The 17,347-nt window shown below is 48.0% G+C and overlaps 1 long non-coding RNA gene across 1 annotated transcript in view; it reads left to right on the forward strand.

The window, feature by feature from the left end:
• LOC141264252 (uncharacterized) overlaps positions 1-16,444 on the forward strand; it is a 50,116-nt gene extending 33,672 nt beyond the window's left edge. The window contains exons 2-3 of the long non-coding RNA XR_012319857.1: positions 15,603-15,723; positions 16,072-16,444. This is a non-coding gene — a long non-coding RNA (uncharacterized lncRNA). The remainder of the gene's footprint in view (positions 1-15,602; positions 15,724-16,071) is intronic.
• The last annotated feature ends 903 nt before the right edge of the window (positions 16,445-17,347 follow it).

Genomic DNA, 17,347 nt, shown 5'->3' on the forward strand with positions numbered 1-17,347 from the left:
TTCTGCAATATCGTAATGTCAGGATCAGATTTTAATATCCTACATAGTTTGGTGTCGACACTTTACTGTAAATCCCATTCACAAGGTCATTAATAAAAAGTTTAAAAAGAATCGGTCCTAGCACAGATCCCTGCGGCACCCCACTGCTGACTATATCCCATTTAGAGAACGTACCATTTATGATGACTCTTTGTTTCCTGTCATTTAGCCAATTCCTTACCCATCTACATATAGTTCCCCCAAGTCCTTGCTTCTGTAGCTTCAATATAAGGCTGTTATGTGGTAGAGTATCAAATGCCTTTGCAAAGTCCAGATAAATCACATCAGCCGCATTACTAACATCCAGATTTGCACTTACCCCCTCATAGAACCCAAACATGTTGGTTAGACACAACCTATTTTTCATGAATCCATGCCCTCAAAAACCTTGCACTTTACCGATGTCAGACTTACTGGATGGTAGTTACTTGGATCCACCTTCTTACCTTTCTTAAATATCGGTACCACATTGGCTATCCTCCAATCCTATGGCACCACCCTTGTTACAAGAGAGTCTAAGAATATGAGATACAGTGGTCTGTCAATTACTGAGCTCAATTCCCTCAGTAGTCCGTGGATAAATACCATCTGGGCCGGGGATTTGTCAATGTTTAATTTGCTCAGACGCAGGTGTACTTCTTTTTGTGTTAAACTAGTTATATCAGGTGGTGAACTTTGATTTTTGCCTTGTTGAAAGATCCCTGGAACAGACGGTCCATTGGTGCACATGAATGAAAAGTGCCTGTTTAATATCTCAGCCTTTTCTTTGTCCTCTATAATTATCTTGTTATTATCGTCTTTTAAGGGGCCGATACCTTCTGTTTTTTTCTTTTTGGCATTGATATATTCATAGAAAATTTGGGAATTTATTTTAATGTCGTTAGCTATTTGTTTCTCTGTAGTTAACTTTTCTAGCTTGATTTATTTTTTACATTTCTTATTTAGGTCTTTATACTCCTGAAATGCTGTTTGTGTATTCTCGGCCTTCAAGATTTTGAATGCCCTTTGTTTTTGTCCTATTAAACATTGTACTGTATTATTTATCCATAGTGGTTTCTTTTTATTTCTTGACATTTTATTACCAGAGGGTATACATTTTCTACAGGATTTTAGTAGTATTTCCTTAAACATGCCCCATTTATGTTCGATATCCCCAGTTACCATGACATGGTCCCAGTCTACATGATTAAGCTCTCCCCTTAATTTGTTGAAATCAGCTTTCCGAAAGTTCCAGGTTTTGGCATTTCCCCTTTTGAATGTTTAATTGAAGATTACATTGAAACTTACCATATTATGGTCACTTCTTCCCAAATGCTCCCTGCCCTGTAGTTCTGAAATTGTATCTGGTCTATTTGACAGAACCAGATCCAGCAGTTTACCTCCCCTGGTTGGTTCATCTAACAGCTAAGAGAGATAATTGTCCTGAAATGTGGATAAGAACTTCCAGCTTTTAGCACAATCAGAGGATTATATGTCCCATTGAATGTTTGGATAGTTAAAATCCCCTATAATAAGGACCCTATTGTTATTTGCTGCCTTTTTAATTTGTTGCAGCACTTCCTCCTCTACCTGTTCAGCTATATTAGGAGGCTTGCAACAAACTCCAATTAGAAGCTTTCCATGATTGCCATCCCCATGTACATTTACCAATACTGACTCTACATTGTTGCAGCCCCCCCCAATGTCATTGTTCAGCACAGATTTTAAGTTAGATCTTACAAAAATACACACCCCTCCTCCTTTTTTGTCTTTCCTGTTCTTCCTAGATGTAGCGTATCCCTCTACGTTTGTCAACCAGTCATGGATTTCATCTAGCCAAGTTTCCGTAATGCCCACCACATCGTGTTCTGTGACCTACATAAGAGTCTCCAGTTCATTCATCTTGCTTGCAAGACTTCTTGCATTTTGCCAGCAGACATTTAATACTATTCGTACCTTTGTTACTCCTACTCAGCCCCCTACTTTCCTTGCATATCCCAGCCCCTCCTAAATCCTCATTAACCCCTATTGTCTCACTCTATCTATCCCATTCTTAGCACAACTACCCTTCATCCCCCCAGATCCTAGTTTAAAAGCTCCTCCATCCATCTGACAATTTTTTTCCCCAAGCACAACAGCACCCTCCCCAGTGAGGTGCAACCCATCCCTACTGTATAGCTTGTTGCTGACAGCAAAGTCAGCCCAGTTCTCCATGAACCCAAACCCTTCCTTCCTGCACGAATTTGAAAAGCACGTGGAAGCACAAAAGGGACAATATTGGTGTTTTTAAGTGCAAAGAGGATACTTTTGGTATCATCTGTCCAGACTTTATTCTCCAAATATTTCACAGGTTTGTCTTAATGTCATTGAGCAAACTTTAAACATGCTTGAACATGATTTTTGTTCAGCACTGGAGTGTTGCGTGGTGAGCGTACATACAGGCCATGGAGGTGGAGTGCATTACTTATAGTTTTCTTTGAAACAATTGCACCTGCTGAATCCAAGTCTTTCTGTAGCTCTCCACAGTTGACTCTTGGACAACTCTTCTGATAATTATTTTCTCTCCTTTGTCTGAAATCTTGCGGGCAGCACCTGGTCGTTGTCAATTTATGGTAAAATTATGTTCTTTCCATTTCCAGATTATGGCCCCAGCAGTGCTCACTATAACTTTTAATAGTTTAGAAATTCTTCTGTAACCAATGCCATCAGTATGCTTTGCAACAATAATGTTGTAAAGGTCTTGAGACAGCTCACTGATTTTACCCCTCATGAGATGTTTCTTGTGTGGCACCTTGGTAATGAGACATCTTTTTATAGGCCATCAGTTGAACCAGCTGATATTATTTTTCACTAAGTAGCAGGATTGCTTTCTAATTACTGATAGATTTCAGCTGGTGTCATGACTTTCCATCACTTTTTGCACCTCTCTTTCTTCATGTGTTCAATACTTTTTCCCTATGTAATTTTTCATTATTACACATAACTTAATTTATGGACATCTATGGTTTGATTTCTTTGCCTGTGTGTATTGGAGGGGTTGTTATTGACATCTGTTGAGAATTTCAAATCAATAGCACCTTTAGAAATATATTTACTTAGAAAATTGGTGACGTTTTCAATACTTATTTGACCCACTGTATATATATATATATATATATATATATATATATATATATATATATATTTAAGGAGGGGGTGTTTTAAATACAGAGGTACATAGATCTTTACTAGTAGATAGCTCATCCCAGGACGATGAATGAAATAGAAAATGCATCCACTTAGGGGCAGCGTTTTTGTCCCAAGACAACATCTGCCATTCTAGGGACTGCACATATCATGCTGTACATTCCTGTACAGAGCTTCAATGAGGGCACTGGCTGTGAGTGTAACAGGAGTTGCGCTCTGCTACACTGGTGAGTGGGTGGCGGGGAATCATTGTCCCCCAACCCCCACCTTACCGCTCATGAGTCTGGTCAACAGTAGCTTCTACAGCAGGATTCTACAACTTGTGGCTCGGTAGCCACATATAGCTCACAGGCCGATGTTGGGTGGCTCACAGCTGCCTGCCAGCTTAGTGCATTAGCACCAGGTTTTGCAATCAGCTATGAAGAGAATGCCTCCAGATTGTGACTTTTATGAGTAGCCCTTTACAGAACAGCAGATTTGGATGCAGATATTATGGGTGTGATGGTAGGGGAGGGATAAATATGAAAAAGATAGATTATACTACCAGTAAGAGGGGTGCTTAAAGTTGAATACAAAAGTGTGATGAGCATGCTTGATGTGAAAATTAAAAACGGGGGTAAAGTGGGAGCCTCTGGATGTAAGTATACTGCCTACAAAGGAAGGGGCACAACATCTGAGTGCACTCAGGGGAAAAGCTTTGGCTGCCATTATACTGGTAATGGCTATGGTTATTACTACTCTGGAAAGTGAGGGGGCACTGTATGTAGCTCTCGCCCATCTTTAAGAGTTGAATGTGACTCACAAAGTAAGAGAGGTTGGGGACCACTGCTCTACAGTATAAACAAGTAGATGTCATGTCCTCCTCAATTGACCCATATATATATATATATATATATATATATATATATATATATACAGTACAGACCAAAAGTTTGGACACACCTTCTCATTTAAAGATTTTTCTGTATTTTCATGACTATGAAAATTGTACATTCACACTGAAGGCATCAAAACTATGAATTAACACAAGTGGAATTATATACTTAACAAAAAAGTGTGAAACAACTGAAAATATGTCTTATATTCTAGGTTCTTCAAAGTAGCCACCTTTTGCTTTGATAACTGCTTTGCACACTCTTGGCATTCTCTTGATGAGCTTCAAGAGGTAGTCACCGGAAGTGGTTTTCACTTCACAGGTGTGCCCTGTCAGGTTTAATAAGTGGGATTTCTTGCCTTATAAATGGGGTTGGGACCATCAGTTATGTTGTGCAGAAGTCAGGTGGATACACAGCTGATAGTCCTACTGAATAGACTGTTAGCTGCTTTTTCTTGCCATAATACAAATTCTAAGTAAAGAAAAACGAGCGGCCATCATTACTTTAAGAAATGAAGGTCAGTCAGTGTGAAAAATTGAGAAAACTTTGAAAGTGTCCCCAAGTGCAGTTGAAAAAACCATCAAGCGCTACAAAGAAACTGGCTCACATGAGGACCGCCCCAGGAAAGGAAGACCAAGAGTCATCTCTGCTTCTGAGGATAAGTTTATCCGAGTCACCAGCCTCAGAAATCGCAGGTTAACAGCAGCTCAGATTAGAGACCAGGTCAATGCCACACAGAGTTCTAGCAGCAGACACATCTCTTCAACAACTGTTAAGAGGAGTCTTTGTGCAGCAGACCTTTATGGTAAAATAGCTGCTAGGAAACCACTGCTAAGGACAGGCAACAAGCAGAAGAGACTTGTTTGGGCTAAAGAACACAAGGAGTGGACATTAGACCAGTGGAAATCTGTGCTTTGGTCTGATGAGTCCAAATTTGAGATCTTTGGTTCCAACCACCGTGTCTTTGTGCGACGCAGAAAAGGTGAACGGATGGACTCTACATGCCTGGTTCTCACCGTGAAGCATGGAGGAGGAGGTGTGATGGTGTGGGGGTGCTTTGCTGGTGACACTGTTGGAAATGTATTCAAAATTGAAGGCATACTGAACCAGCATGGCTACCACAGCATCTTTCAGCGGCATGCTATTCCATCCGGTTTGCGTTTAGTTGGACCATCATTTATTTTTCAACAGGACAATTACCCAAACACACCTCCAGGCTGTGTAAGGGTTATTTGACCAAGGAGGAGAGTGATGGGGTGCTACGCCAGATGACCTGGCCTCCACAGTCACCAGACCTGAACCCAATCGAGATGGTTTGGGGTGAACTGGACCGCAGAGTGAAGGCAAAAGGGCCAACAAGTGCTAAGCATCTCTGGGAACTCCTTCAAGATTGTTGGAAGACCATTTCCGGTGACTACCTCTTGAAGCTCATCAAGAGAATGCCAAGAGTGTGCAAAGCAGTCATCAAAGCAAAAGGTGGCTACTTTGAAGTACCTAGAATATAAGACATATTTTCAGCTGTTTCACACTTTTTTGTTAAGTATATAATTCCACATGTGTTAATTCATAGTTTTGATGCCTTCAGTGTGAATGTACAATTTTCATAGTCATGAAAATACAGAAAAATCTTTAAATGAGAAGGTGTGTCCAAACTTTTGGTCTGTACTGTATATATATGACTCGCCCCCTGGGCCAGTGCTATAGTGCGGCGCGCGTGCGCGCGGGGAATACCCGGAGCCGGATCCGATGGGGGTAGTAGTCTTCGTGTGGCGGTGACCCGGTCCGTGCCCAGGGTGGTCAAACTAAGTGGCAGTTATTGGTATGATGGTATTAGTGTCCGACTACGCCACCCGTTGAATGCGGCTATGAAGCCGCCGCTGCAGGGCAGTCCGCTGAGGCCGGTGGTACGGATGTGCAGCGTGGATGGTATAACCCCCAACGGGAGGGGTATGGCCTCAGGGCAGAGGATGAGGTTGATGTTGGGAGTGATGGTGTGGATGTCCCAGCACTAATGGTGCGACAAGGAAGCACGGAGACGCGAGGGTACAGTTCAGGGTCTTTACTGATGGTACAAGGCAAATTCCCCCGGGAGTACTGGCTAGTAGTTGGGGCCTGGTTAGTCTGCGAGTAAGCCGGAGTTCCCCTGGCCAGGTGGAGTTGTAGGCCTTCCCGTTAGTCTGTACCCTTCCTGGCTACCCTGCTTTCGGCGGTTACAAGTAGCCCACGTCCCTGGGTATACCGTGTGGTGCTCACCCGTATGGCTGGTGACCTGGGGCCTCCTGTTAGCCTCCGCTCTGGGATGGCGGTGCTGGTCCCTTCGTTGTGACTGAGCCTCCGGGCTTTTATGGCCAGAGGACCTGGAATCCCCTGCCGGATGGATTCTGCTGCTGGGTATATCTTAGTCCCCACAGCCTCGGACTCCTGTGTCCGGTTTTTGTACCTTCTCCCAGGGCGAGCTCTGCACAGCTCCAGCCCCTGGCGCTTCTCCTTGGCTCCTACAGAGCTCCTGATGTTTATCTGTCCCCGTTTCTGCGTGTCCAGACCAGACTCCGTCTCTGTCTGGAACTCCTCTCTCTTAACCCTGCCTCAGCCCCAGTTTATGTAGGGGAAGTTCTTCCCCTCCCAGGACTGGGCAGGAGGTGTGGCATGCTTAGGATTCCTGCCCAGGAGACCTCCCACCTGCTCACAGACGTAATATTGCTATTACTGTGGAAACCAGACCCCTGGGGTGCCACATTCCCCCCTAGTGAAATTTAGTACTCCCGGACTAAACATAACAGGGTATAAACAATAACAATTAAATACATGAGATGGTCACGGCGTGTCCGTAACCGGGAAGCAATAAGGGTGTCCATTTCACCAAAGAACAGGGAGCCGTAACCAGGTAGGGGTCTGTCCTGCCCCGAGTCTTTAACAGTCTGTAGTCCATTCCTGGGTTACGCTCCAAACATATTTACAACAGAGTTCCGGTTGCTCACTGTCCATAACCTGTCAGTCCATATAAAGAAATCTGTAACTGAAAAACATAATTAGCAACGGCTACAACAAAACAGGTAAACATAAAATAGTTAAAGCAACTAGCCAACTTAGATTCTCCAACGTACGGGCATCTGGCCTCTGGTAACCCTAGTGGACCTACAGAGCTCACTAACTGGTCCTGCACTACAGGGTGTAGGAGGTGTTATGGGCAGGCTGGGCAGCTTTCTGCGCACTCTTTGGCTCACTAGGGGCACGGCAGGCTCACTACTAGCAGAGGGTTGATCCTCCTGTACTGCTGGTGTGGACTCTTCTGCCTCTTGGGCCGGCTGCTCTTCCAGCTCTTCCGGTTCCTCTGTAGGCACTTGCGGGGCTGGCTGGAGAAAGGTGAGGACGGGTACCACGACAGCACCGTTTACTTGTGTCCAAGACCGGGGGAAGTCTCCGAGTACAGTCCTGATCATTTCTTCCCTTTCCTCTGCGGGTCGAGGGTTTTCTTGATCTTCTTCTTCAGGGCTTTGCAGCTGCTCGGGACACTTCTTCAGGTGGTCTCTGGAGACAACGGCTGTGGTTTCTCCTCCATCCTTACTGATCACGCAAATCTTTGGACTCTCATGGCTTGATGGCAGTACGGTGTACGGGTCCTTCTCCCACTGGTCGTCCAACTTGTGGAGCCGTCTTTTCCTCTTCAAGACCTGCTCTCCAGGTACCAGGGGAACAGCGGGAGCATACTGATTATAAGCCCTCTCTTGCCTTTCTCTAGCTTGAGACAGACTTCGCTCGACGCTCTCCTGTACTTTCCGATACTGCTGCTGCCGTTCTGTATCCCAGTCTGCCTCTGGCGAGGTGTCCTCGGGCGTCAGAACTCCCATATCCAGGTCGATAGGCAGCTTACCAGGTCTCGCTCTCATTAGGTAAGCCGGGGTACAGTTGGTAGAACCTACAGGGATGTGGTTGTATAGGTCCACCAGATCAGGCAGCTTCACAGGCCACATACTGCGTTCTTCCAGGGGCAATGTTTTCAGGAGGTCCATCACCACCTGGTTCATCTTCTCGCAGAGTCCATTGGTTTGAGGGTGATAGGGCGTTGTTCTTATCTTCGTGCAGCCATACAGGTTGCAGAACTCCTGGAAGACTTCCGCTTCGAAGGCTGGCCCTTGGTCTGTCAGCACTTGGTCCGGGTACCCGTGTGGACGGCAGAAGTGCTGCTGGAAGGCTCTAGCTGCTGTTTGAGCCGTTAAGTCCTTGACCGGGACCACCACCAGGAACCGGGAGTAATGATCTACGATTGTGAGGGCGTAGACATACCCAGATCTGCTTGGAGCCAGTTTCACATGGTCCAGGGCTACCAGTTCCAGTGGCTGTCGGGTGATGATGGGCTGCAAGGGGGTCTTCTGGCTGGCACGGTCCTTCCTTCTTAGGTGGCACGGTCCACAGTCTCTGCACCACCTCTCGATGGCTCCTCTCATGCCTACCCAGTAGAACCGTTCACGCAACAAGAACTCCAGCTTCTTCCACCTGAAATGTCCTGCTCCGTTGTGGTACGCCTCCAGAATCATAGCCGCGTCTCGTCTGGGGACCACTACCTGCCAGGTCAACTCATGTGTTCGAGAGTTAACCATTCTCCGGCACAACTTCTCCCTGTAGAGGAACAGCCTACTTTTCTCCTTCCACAGTTGCTTAGTCTCCTCTGGGGCGTCTGGGTCCAGACTGGCATCGGCTTGGGTCAGCATTTCCTTCACCAGACGGACTGCGGGATCACTGTCTTGCGTCTCCCCCCAGTTGTAGTGGGGCAAGGGATTGAACGTCGCGGAGCGCCTGTCCTTCACACGGCTGGAATACAGGGTAATCCCATGACGGTGGAACGCAGGGAGCTCAACTTCTTCCAGATCTTCTGGATCTTCCCCTACGTCCGGTAAGTTCGGCATTCTAGACAGGGCATCCGCGTTGGCATTTGAGCGTCCTGCCCGGTATTTGATGGTGAATTCAAAGTTGGACAGGCGAGCCATCCATCTCTGTTCCAGAGCACCGAGCCTTGCAGTGTCCAGGTGTGTCAACGGGTTGTTATCCGTGTACACGATGAATTTGGAGGAGGCAAGGTAATGCTTGAAACGTTCGGTCACTGCCCACACTACTGCCAGGAACTCCAGCTTAAATGAGCTATAATTCTCAGGGTTCCTCTCCGTGGGCCGTAGCTTTCGGCTGGCGTAAGCGATTACCCGTTCTTTCCCCTGCTGGATCTGGGACAGTACGACTCCTAGCCCGATGTTGCTTGCGTCCGTGTGGAGGATAAAGGGCTGGCTGTAGTCTGGATATGCCAGGATTTCATCCCCCGTGAGGGCCATCTTCAGCTGGCAGAAGGACTCCTCTTCCAGCTTTTCCCACCTGAAGGGCGGCTTCTGGTTTTTGGCTTTCCGAGATTGACCTATCAGGAGGTCCTGCATAGGGGCTGCCATTTTGGTGAAACCGGGAATGAATCTTCGGTAGTAGCCTACCAACCCGAGGAACTGCCGCACTTCCTTTATGCTGGAGGGTCTTGGCCAGTCCTTAATTACGGTGATCTTATCAGGGTCGGGAGCCACTCCGTCAGCACTCACCACGTGTCCCAGGTATTGCACCTTTGGTTTCAGGAGGTGACACTTGGAGGGTTTCACCTTTAGGCCGTAGTTTGCCAGAGCTTCAAACACTTCCGCCAGGTGTTTCAGGTGGTCCTCGTAGGTCTTGGAATAGACGATGACATCGTCCAGGTATAACAGGACCGTCTCGAAGTTCCGGTGTCCCAGACAGCATTCCATCAACCGTTGGAAGGTTCCTGGTGCGTTGCAGAGCCCGAACGGCATACAGTTAAATTCGCTGAGACCCATCGGGGTGGTGAATGCGGTCTTCTCCCGGTCTGCCTCTGCTACAGGAACCTGCCAGTACCCGCTAGTGAGATCCAAAGTAGAGAAGAAGTTAGCAGATTTTAATGCAGCTAAGGACTCTTCTATCCTTGGTAACGGGTACGCATCTTTGTGTGTGATACGGTTGACCTTCCTGTAGTCTACACACATTCTCATAGTGTTGTCCTTCTTTTTCACTAAGACTAGTGGAGCTGCCCAGGGGCTACAGCTGTCCCTGATTACCCCAGCCTCCTTCATGTCTCTAAGCATCCCCTTGGCGTGTTGGTAGTGTGCAGGGGGTACGGGTCGGTATCTCTCCTTTATGGGAGGATGGTCTCCCGTGGGGATGTGGTGTTCTACCCCCTTTACTCGCCCGAAGTCTAACGGGTGTTTACTAAACACTCTCTCGTACTCTTGAACCACCCGATAGACTCCTTGTTTCTGGTGTGAGGGAGTGGAGTCAGTACCCAGATGTAGTTGCTGACACCAGTCCTCCATTGGTTTCTTAGAGCCGTTACCTTCCTCTGGTTGAGATGGAGGCAAGGGTTCCACGGCCTGTACAGAATTCTGGTTTATGGTGAACAATTTAGCTAGCGTGGCATACCGGGGCAGGTGTACTTCTCTCTCACCGATATTTATGATGCGAACGGGCACCCTCCCATGGCGTACATCGACCACCCCCCGTGCTGTCAAAATGGTGGGCCTACTGTCTGAGTAGACGGGTTCTACCATTGCTTGGTAGTCTCTACCTCTTAGACCAATAGCTGCCCGGCACCAAATCATCATCTCACTTTTTGGGGGCATGGCAATAGGGAACGGGTCACACATTCTCACGCTACCTATCTCACCACCAGATAGTTCCACCTGTTGCCGCTTCATCAGTGCCCGGATCTCTTTTTGGAGCACACGCTGCTGGCCGGAACTGGCGTTCTTGGCAACCTGCTGTAAAATGAGAATCACCTCTGCAAGACAATTTTCAATTACATTGGTTCCCAGGGTGATTCTAGGGTGACTCTCATGACGGTCGATGTCCACTATAATCAGTCCTTGTGCCGCTAGTTCGACTTTACCGATTTTAATGGTCACCTCCTTGCATCCCACCTGCGGCACGGGCTGACCATTGCTGGCGCTGATACTCAGGTCGTCGTCTGGGTAGCGGGTTATGTCCGAATCATTCCAGTACTGCTTGAAGAGCACGTACGGGATGGTGGTGACCTGTGACCCAGTGTCTAGTAGGGCACTCATAGGAATGCCATCCAGTACCACAGGCAAGATTGGACGTCCCCCTACGTATTTATCACGCCAGTTTGATGGGCCTGATGGTCTTATGCCTGGGGGTTGGCCCTCTACCCCAGGTTGTGCCCGTTTAAATGACAGTACCTTGCCACATGTCCGGGTTGATTGCAGCGGCGGCAAATAGGTCGTCCGTCCTCGTTGTATCGATCGCTGGGTCTTCCTCTGGCCGGTGGGGTCCTCCTTGGTCGGCGCCACGGGATGTCCTCCGGTCCGGATGCCAGCTCGATCTTCCCTGCAGTAGAAACCTGTAAAGACTGCACAGTTCGGGTTAGCGCGGCAACGCTTTTAGTTAGCTCTTGGACCTGATGGTGCAGGTCTGTAACTGGGTCATTGTTTAAAGCCTGCGCATCAGCTCCCACAGGCCCTGCAGACAAGGGCGCCGTCTCCTGGTGATAAGTGATAGCAGGGCGCCTGTGGGTCACAGCGCCACCTGGTGCCGGTTCTCGGAGCACCCGGATGGCTCTGTCCTTGAACTGTGCAAAGTCCAGGTCAGGGTCCTGTAAGGCCATTGCCCGCAACTGGGTTCGGTGGGCATTGCACAGTAGACCCTCAATGAATTGTTCAGTTAACAGCTTATCTTCATTTCCCACGCTGTCAGGGTCTGCCTGCTTAATGGCTCTCAGGGCCTCTTGTAGGTTTAGAGCATAGTCTCTTATACTCTCATGTGCCCGTTGTTTGCACCCATAAAATCTTAGTTTTATTTCGGCTGAGGTGCGGGTGTCAAATGTGTCTTTCAGCCGGGTTAGTATGTCTCTGACAGTCCTCTTCCTCCCAGGTGGCCAGGACTTTACCTCCCTTTGGGCTGCCCCGATTAATTGGGCCACCAGGATGCTCACTTTTTGCGCCTCCGTGAGGGGATACACCTGGAAGAGGCTATCCAGCCTTTCTCTGAAGTCATTTAGGGTATGTGACTCCCCTGAGTACTGGGGTAGCCAGGCTGCCCCCGGGATATAGGGCATGGTGAAAGGCATGACCGCAGCAGCGGTGGCGCTGGCGGCGGCTGTGGCGGTGAAGCTCTCCTCCGTATCCGACATCCTCCTCCCCCCTAGTGGACCGTGGCCTACCTTGCGATGATCCTCTTCCGTAGGCCGCGGCTCCGCAGTGGATCGTCAGGGTTGAGGACCTTCCGTCGCGCTCCTGTGACGTCGGCGTCTGCTGGGCTCCTTCCAGGACCTTACGCAACGTCCGGACGTGAGGCGGGGCTTCAGTTCTCGCGGGCTTTCGGAGTCCACGCCCCTCTTCTTCCCGCGCGGCGCCCTCAAGATGGCGTCCAATGGCGGGAAAACTCCACGGATGGCGGGAAGAAGGCAGAAGATGGCGTCGGATGGCGGGAATCGGCTCCAGATGGCGGGAACTTCACCACAGGTAAGTATAAAAGTCTCTTTTTTTTCAGGCACGCAGTACCCGGTGGTTGCGGGCACGTAATCCTGCCGACTACGCCAAAAATTGACTCGCCCCCTGGGCCAGTGCTATAGTGCGGCGCGCGTGCGCGCGGGGAATACCCGGAGCCGGATCCGATGGGGGTAGTAGTCTTCGTGTGGCGGTGACCCGGTCCGTGCCCAGGGTGGTCAAACTAAGTGGCAGTTATTGGTATGATGGTATTAGTATCCGACTACGCCACCCGTTGAATGCGGCTATGAAGCCGCCGCTGCAGGGCAGTCCGCTGAGGCCGGTGGTACGGATGTGCAGCGTGGATGGTATAACCCCCAACGGGAGGGGTATGGCCTCAGGGCAGAGGATGAGGTTGATGTTGGGAGTGATGGTGTGGATGTCCCAGCACTAATGGTGCGACAAGGAAGCACGGAGACGCGAGGGTACAGTTCAGGGTCTTTACTGATGGTACAAGGCAAATTCCCCCGGGAGTACTGGCTAGTAGTTGGGGCCTGGTTAGTCTGCGAGTAAGCCGGAGTTCCCCTGGCCAGGTGGAGTTGTAGGCCTTCCCGTTAGTCTGTACCCTTCCTGGCTACCCTGCTTTCGGCGGTTACAAGTAGCCCACGTCCCTGGGTATACCGTGTGGTGCTCACCCGTATGGCTGGTGACCTGGGGCCTCCTGTTAGCCTCCGCTCTGGGATGGCGGTGCTGGTCCCTTCGTTGTGACTGAGCCTCCGGGCTTTTATGGCCAGAGGACCTGGAATCCCCTGCCCGATGGATTCTGCTGCTGGGTATATCTTAGTCCCCACAGCCTCGGACTCCTGTGTCCGGTTTTTGTACCTTCTCCCAGGGCGAGCTCTGCACAGCTCCAGCCCCTGGCGCTTCTCCTTGGCTCCTACAGAGCTCCTGATGTTTATCTGTCCCTGTTTCTGCGTGTCCAGACCAGACTCCGTCTCTGTCTGGAACTCCTCTCTCTTAACCCTGCCTCAGCCCCAGTTTATGTAGGGGAAGTTCTTCCCCTCCCAGGACTGGGCAGGAGGTGTGGCATGATTAGGATTCCTGCCCAGGAGACCTCCCACCTGCTCACAGACGTAATATTGCTATTACTGTGGAAACCAGACCCCTGGGGTGCCACATATATATATATATATATATATATATATATATATATATATATATATATATATACAGTACAGACCAAAAGTTTGGACACACCTTCTTATTTAAAGATTTTCTTATTTAAAGATTTTTCTGTATTTTCATGACTATGAAAATTGTACATTCACACTGAAGGCATCAAAACTATGAATTAACACATGTGGAATTATATACTTAACAAAAAAGTGTGAAACAACTGAAAATATGTTTTATATTCTAGGTTCTTCAAAGTAGCCACCTTTTGCTTTGATGACTACTTTGCGCACTCTTGGCATTCTCTTGATGCCTTCAGTGTGAATGTACAATTTTCATAGTCATGAAAATACAGAAAAATCTTTAAATGAGAAGGTGTGTCCAAACTTTTGGTCTGTACTGTATAAATATATACAGTAAATGCATTAGTGTCACAGTGAAACTCAGGTTCAAATGTTGCCAAGGGGCCTAAAGAACTCTAAGAACTCTAGTTACGCTCTTGGTCACATATTATCCTAGACAGGGAATTTCCAAAATGTTGTACCAATTATTTGCTTTTGGAACCAAGACTGAGACAGAATCCAGGAAATGACAACATTCACAGAACGTTTACTAACTGCTGTGAGACTTTGAGAAAACATACAATGGATCCTTGAAATGATAACTACAATGACTATTATCGCATAAGAAGGCAATATTTTAAAACAAAACATCAATTTGCTTGCCAGCTGTTTGTAAATAGCTTTACTATGTAGTTTGTAATCCTAATAAGAGTTTGGCTGTGTGCCCATGATGCATTTTTTAAGTGTTTCCGCAGAGGCAAAATCGCTGCAGAAACTCTTAAAAAACGCTTGGTAGAAGACCTGCCATGTTCCCCAATGATAATCCGCATGTGATGTGCACATGCTGCGGAAATTTCTGCTGCAGATTATCATTGCGGGAAAAATACGCAGCATGTCCATTAATTTTGCGGACACGCAGCGTAATTGCCGCCATTTACTTGCATTGGAACGCTTGAATACTCCTCCAGACCCGGGTACCATAGTACCTGTAAAAAAAAGAATAAAATAAAAACTAAATATGATATTTACCTTCTGACGGCCCCCGCTGCACTTGTCCTCCCTTGCCGGCAACTCGCGGTGCACTGAAGGACCTGCGCTGACGTCATAGTCATGTGACGGCAGGTCCTTCAGTGCAGTGTACCGTGAGCTGCCGGCAGCCAGGACGGAGCGAAGCAAGACTGCGGGGGCCATCAGAAGGTAAGTATAGATTTATTTTTTTATTTTTTACCATTCTTTAAGGTCACACTATATAAATCCATGCCGTTTGCATGGATTTATATAGTGTGACCAAGTTGTCAAGCACTTTCCAAGTGATGCTAAAATCACTTGGAAAGCGCTTGTCAACCCGCATGCGGAAATGCAAGTGAAGAACGCTTCACATCCGCATGTCCCTGGCAGGAAAAACGCATGTACAATCCGCATGTACAATCCGCATGTACAATCCGCATGTACAATCCACATGCATTTTTTTCTGCCAGGGAGATGCAGAAACGCTCAGGAAAAAATCCGGAGCATTTCTGCATCGTGGGCACATAGCCTTTGTGAAATATCAGGATACACTTTGTGCTTTGTATTCTACCTGTGCATCTCAATAATATTGAATCTGTGAGGGAACTCCTAGTTAGTATTGTTGAAAAAAGACACGTGTCCATCAAGTTAAATCAATTCTCAGCTGTCTGATTAGCTTTTATACCAGTAGCTGACAATGGACAGACTTAACTCTCCGTTTGCCTTATGATTGCGACTCTGTCTGCTGGTTTTGACCTGGCTCTATCTTGACCTCATTTCTACTCTATGATTTAATCTAGTATTTGCCCTCTCCAGCCAGATGACCCTTCTCTGTCAGCTCAATCCTCCGGCCAATGGTTACTCCATAATTGACACCCTTTGAGATACTCTTTGGAAGGACAGTGAATACAGGATTGTACAGTAAGTACAGGGAATACAGTATAATGAAACATTTAATTTTTCCTGAGAATTTAGAAGTAGATTTTCCTAAAGAGTATACTAGTAGAAAACACGTGATTACAATTTTCACATAAAGGATCATACTCTCACTTTACAAGAAGCTTTGGTAGATGCAGCTTTTGTTAAAAATAAGCTAGTGCATGTTTTCATCTATAGGTCACCTTGCTGGACATCACTGGAATGATACTTTTATGGGATTTAGACCTTCAGGAAATCAGATAGTCAATTACCTTTTCCAACCATTAGTACTGTTGTTTGTATGCTTTATTGTTATGATAGTTCTAAATGTGTACTGTTTTTCTTTTTAAGTTAAAGGCTGCATTTTCGAGAAGACGCCTCCTATGGGAAGAAAGAATGTTGTTAGTTCAAAGAGGCCCGAAATTATCTGATGTCTGGAAGAGTTAATAAGTCTGGTAGGATGGATTAGCTCCTGAAGTATGGACACAGGAACATTTCTGGTCTCCTGAAATCACAAAAGGAGGGAAATGTGGGAAATCAGGATCCTTTTATCTTCTCAGTCCCCATTTTATGATCTAAATCTATCAAGTAGCACTTTAATACAGATACCTTCCCCTAAACATTCCAAGTGTCTGAGAAAACTGGATCGAACCAGACACAACTATCTCTAAATCTCACAAGATAGTTTCTCGCTTCTTGGCATAAAGACCTTTCTGCAGGGGGTGTATATAAACCCCACTGTAACGGGTCCGGGAGGCGGAACCTCTGAGCTACTATACAAGGGGGCGGCCCTTGTAAGGGAGCGGGTGGCAGTCTCTGGGTGAACGGACAGGGAGTTACGGCAAGTGATCAGGGCAGTCTCTGGGTAAGGGGTAGGTACGACCTGTGATGGCGGAGCCTCCGGGTAGGCTAGCAGGCAGATGGTAGATGTGTGCTCCCAGGTGAGCAAGCGAGAGTCTCTGGAATAGCAGGTGGTCACGGCACGTGACGGCGGAACCTCCGGGCTGGCAGGCAGGTAGGTAACGGAGAAGCGCTCCCAGGTGAGCGGGCAAGAGTCCCTGGAATAGCTGGTGGTCACCGCACGTGACAACGGGACCTCCGGGCTGGCAAGCAGGCAGGTAACGGAGATGCGCTCCCAGGTGAGCGGGCAAGAGTCTCTGAGATAGCTGGTGGTCACAGCACGTGACAACGGAGCCTCCGGGCTGGCAAGCAGGCAGGTAACGGAGAAGCGCTCCCAGGTGAGCGGGCAAGCTGGTCCATAGACAGACTGACCGGAGTTGTAAGGCAGACCGTCGGACCTCAGGCAAGCAGGCAGGTAGCTGATGTGCGCTCCCAGGTGAGCGGACAAGTTGGTCCTTAGACAGACTGACCGGAGTTGTAAGGCAGACCGTCGGACCTCAGGCAGGCAGGCAGGTAACAAGTATTTAGGCAGGAATCAGGCAGGTAACTAGCGGAAACTGGCAGGAAACTGGCAGGAAACTGGCAGGTAACTGGCAGGTAACTGGCAACGGGACCTGAGGGCTGAAGCACAGGTGAGACACAGGTGCAAACAACATTGCTCGGGCACCTCCATTTTGGAGGAGGTGCCTTATATATGATGAAGTCCTCCGGCCATTGGCCGGGGACT

This window comes from Phyllobates terribilis, unplaced genomic scaffold, assembly GCF_046119375.1.
Source record: "Phyllobates terribilis strain yellow unplaced genomic scaffold, ASM4611937v1 Scaffold_4__5_contigs__length_816908805, whole genome shotgun sequence".
Classification (NCBI taxonomy): domain Eukaryota; kingdom Metazoa; phylum Chordata; class Amphibia; order Anura; family Dendrobatidae; genus Phyllobates; species Phyllobates terribilis.